Raw genomic sequence first — 4,484 nt, forward strand, 5'->3', positions numbered from 1 at the left:
TCTGTTTAGAATTGGTTAATGCTGTGGATATTGCTCTATATATAAATAAAACACTGATGGCCAGTGACCAGGCAGGAAGTAGGTGGCCAGGCAGGAAGTAGGTGGGACAAGGAGAGAGGAGAATTCTGGGAAGCAGAAGGCTGAGGGGAGAGACACTGCAGCCACTGCCAGGATAAGCAGCATGTGAAGACGCTGGGAAGCCACCAGCCACGTGGCAAGGTATAGATTTATAAAAATGGGTTAATTTAAAATAAAAGAACAGTTAACAAGAAGCCTGCCACGGCCATACAGTTTATAAGTGATATAAGCATCTGAGTGATTATTTTATAAGTGGATTGTGGAACTGCGGGGCTTGGGGAACCTGGAGAAAAGCCCTCCAGCAACAAATGGCGCCCAACGTGGGGCACGAACCCACGACCCTGAGATTAAGAGTCTCATGCTCTACCGACTGAGCTAGCCGGGCCACCTACTTCCTGCCTGGTCACTGGCCATCAGTGTTTTATTTATATATAGAGCAATATCCACAGCAGAACCTAATGGACAAAGTATTTTGAAATAATGTGCCTATTTAGAACCATTAGGACAGTGAAAATTATAATTTACTGTGGAATCTTTCTGTATATTTTTCAAGATGTGTGTGTGTGTGTGTGTGTGTGTGTGTGTGTGTGTGTGTGTGTGTACAGGTGTGCATGAGCACAGTATAAGTGCATGTGTTTGTACTCATGTTTTCCCACTGGTGAACTTTTGGAAGACAGTGGATGATGCAAGGTGCCTAGCTCTGTTGCTGTTCAGTTTATTTCCTCAAGACAGAGCCTCTTGCTGAATCTGCAGCTACACGGGCAATCAACAAGCTCACCACAGTGCCACAGCTACAAGTGCGCACTGAGTATGCTTGGCTTTTTATATGGGTATTTGAACCCATATCTTTAGGTTTGGGCAGCAAGCACTCTTAAATCTTGAGCTATCTCCCCAGGCCTGTATGTTTGAACTCTCAGGAAAGCTGCTGGCTTGATTATAATTTTGTTTAAAGAAAGTGTACTCAACAAAGGGAATTATTCATTCATTGCCTTTGAAAGCACACAAAAATGGACCCTGTCACAGTATTCTCTGTCCTCATTGTATATGTTTATGTAACTATCCTTTTTCTTTTTGTTCACATCTTCAGATTACAATAACTTAGCCTATAATTTCTTGTAATACTTTCTCAGGTTTGATCCAGCCATTTCCAGTTAACTGATGTTTTTCTGTACATGGACATTGTATTGAAAGTTCACATCATATTGAACTAGTTGGTCAACAGACACATTTTAATTCCACAAAGTGGAAAAGGCTATTGGAAAATTTTAAGAGAGTTTATTGGAAAAAAACTTGAGGTGGGTTTTAATTGAGGCTTGCCGAAATAAGAACTAAAAAAATACCCTGAATTTAAACATGTTCTTATTTTCCCTGTTCTTATTAAAACAAAATTCTTTTTCAATCTATCTTCCCAATTTTTTCTCTAGACTGCAATTTTTTCCCAAGAACCAAGAAGTCTGGGTTCTTTGTTTTTCCGACTGGTTCCCATACCGAGAGCCTACATGTCACACGTGTCAGTCCCATGTGCTAGATGGGAATATGTAAACTGTTGAAAACAACGGGATGGTTCAGACAGACAGCATGAAGCACTGAGAGATTTGTTTGGGTAAATCGGCACAGTGTTCACAGTTCTGTTTATATTATTTGCCTGCTGATTTTGTTACTGTATTTCTTATTGTTTAATATACAGCAACCAGCGCAGGCACCTGCAGAGCTTTTCAAAATCAAACAGCCTCCAACGACAGACAAGCACTTTCTTAATTCAGATAAAAATTTATTTTCTCCGGTTTTCCAAAGTGTACAGCACAGCATGCCCAATTTAAACAAAATTTCAGCCAAATAGTGAAGTGATGGCAATGTTGATTTTTCAGGCAAGGTTGACTAAAGGTGGGGGCAGCATTTTTCAGTGAGAGCCGCCCTGAAAACAGAAGTATCTTCCCGGGAGACCATACCAGGAGGGCTAGCTCCCCTTTCAAAGGAGCTGCAGCATAACCTAGTGGAGAGACCCCACACCGGGGATGGGGGTCTCGGGTTCCCAAGTCTGGTGGTGAAATCACCAGTCACTGAGCCAGTCCTGGCTCTAGGACAGGATGTACAAACAGCCAGTGTCCCTGAGAGGAAAGCACAAAAAATGGCAGATTTCATTAGGTAGATTTTATATTTGAATGAGCCCTTAAAGATCATAGTTAAATGGAACAGTACATGTAACCATGTTCTGCACGTGCACTTTTAGCTCGAACATGTGCTAATACCTGGCTTGCCATTGCCTTAGGAAGAAGGGTGGGTATATGGGATGAGAGTACTGATTTTTGTCTCAATACTTCATGTAAAATGTAGGCTTTTGATAGTTTACATTTGGTAAATGTAAAAATATGGTGTACTTGCATGTGTGATTTGTGTGTAGGTGTGTGCCTGTATATGAATGGGGGGGCGTTGTATATACCCATAAATAACTGATTTATACTTTTAGCAACATGGTATACTTTATGAATTGAAGCTCTTAAATTTTGGGGGGATTATTCATTGTTTATATTTTAAATTTATTCCTTGTGAATGTTATGGTTCATATTAATAATTTATTTTATGAAATCTAGTGATTTTTTTACATTAGTTATTACAAAAGATTAAACCAAAAATGTGTAAGACAACTAACGGGAAAGATATATATTAAATCCTTTGTTTTACCAGAAAATGAACTCACTTTACTTTCACAGATGTCATTAAATTTTCTTTGCAAACACATGATTAAACCATAAGGACTTGAGAGTGTCAAAAAAGAAATGTATAAAGTTTCCACACCCCAAATCTCATTGGTATATTTGACAATAAAATATTGCTATGTTAGCAATTACAAATATTCCATTTTTTATCTTTGGATTCAATTAAGATATATTGAATATCCCATTTCTGGACACAGAAATTAGGAGCAAAATATGGTGCCGTATCTGTGAAGAAGCACAGCAGAACCCGAAAAGGTGGCTTCAGATGACAGCGACCACCTCTGCCATTTCTATCCCTTTCTGGATAGATCTTTAGTTGGGGCTTCATAATTTCATTGGGATTAATTTTCCCACATTCTGAAGGCACTTATCTCATTTTCTGGATTCAGAAGAGGATCAGCCTGCACACAATCTATTTCACTTATCTTTCAGAACAGCAGCACATGATGAAAAGAGATTCGTGCTGAATGGATATATTTGTCATTGTCTGTGGTGCCTAGATTATAGGAATATTACCCAGATGATTTTTTTCTCTGAACAGAATGGGACATACTTATGCATAAATAAATCATATGCAATTTAATAACTCTCATGCTTACTAATTCCCATTTTAGTCACAATTAATACTCTTAACTTGGCCGTAAGGTATTTATTCTATGACAAATATATTTTCTTCATTATGGAAGAAAGAACAATTTTCTATAGACGCTTGTACAATAAAGCCTTGGAGAGATTCATTTGGACCCCTTTATTGTTTGAAGTGTCTTTAGCTGCATCATGTCTTGCTAGAATAGTATTGCTGTTGATGTCAAACTGTGTATTCATGCTGCTTTGCTGTTCTCTGGCTCCACACACACGTAAACATACAATCTGAGGTAAGATAAATATTTCTAAACATTCCTGTCCTTTTTATACAAACAACCTGGATTCTTTGAATTTTCCCTCATTTTATAGATGAAAAGGAAGAGAGCAGGCAAAAGACAGGCAGACTCAATAAAACATAAATCAAAGTGCTAAACTTGTGAAATCTTGATAGATGCCACTCCTCCAGTGGTGACAATATAGGGGACACATTTCACTTTTAAACTTTTTTCCATTAGTTTTTTTGACAGCAGTACACTAGTTCAGCTTTAATGAGATCCCAATGTAAAAACTTCAGGGCTAAATGAAAGAGACAAATCAAAAGAACCAAATGATTGCCATTTAATGTGAAGGAATGAAAGTGCAAACCATCGCCGTATGACATCTAGCCAGGCTAGTCACCGAAGAGTGACAGGTAGAACAATTCAAAGTTACTGATCTAAAGACGGAATAACAGCTTCTGTGTTTGAAGGGCTCAGAAGATGAAGAAATAAAACAGACTTCGAGATGAGACATGGTTACACCTTCTAAATTTTGTGCCCCGCTGTCAGCATCATTTGAATGGCCTTGTTTATATTTCCTTTCTGAAATCAGGTGATTGAGAAAATTAATTTTTCAGCTCATTCTGTGGGCCTTAGGATTTGCTCTTCTGATATTTTTGAAGGCAAACAAGAATATCACACAATATATTTGCATATGAAACTATGTATTGGTGGCTCCTACTCTACAGTGTAAAGCACCCATATTTGAGAGTGTACTGGTTCTGCTTTGATTTGAACTATTGATCGTTTTCGTATTTAAAAATAACTTAAAATTTTGTATTTTCTT

General features: G+C 38.0%; 1 non-coding gene across 1 annotated transcript; it reads right to left on the bottom strand.

Moving 5' to 3' along the window:
* Nucleotides 1-390: 390 nt before the first annotated feature.
* On the bottom strand, nucleotides 391-463 carry Trnak-cuu (transfer RNA lysine (anticodon CUU)). The gene has a single exon. It is a non-coding gene; the product is annotated as a tRNA-Lys (tRNA).
* Nucleotides 464-4,484: the final 4,021 nt, after the last annotated feature.

The sequence above is a fragment of the Peromyscus maniculatus genome, chromosome 2 (assembly GCF_049852395.1).
Source record: "Peromyscus maniculatus bairdii isolate BWxNUB_F1_BW_parent chromosome 2, HU_Pman_BW_mat_3.1, whole genome shotgun sequence".
Taxonomy (NCBI): domain Eukaryota; kingdom Metazoa; phylum Chordata; class Mammalia; order Rodentia; family Cricetidae; genus Peromyscus; species Peromyscus maniculatus.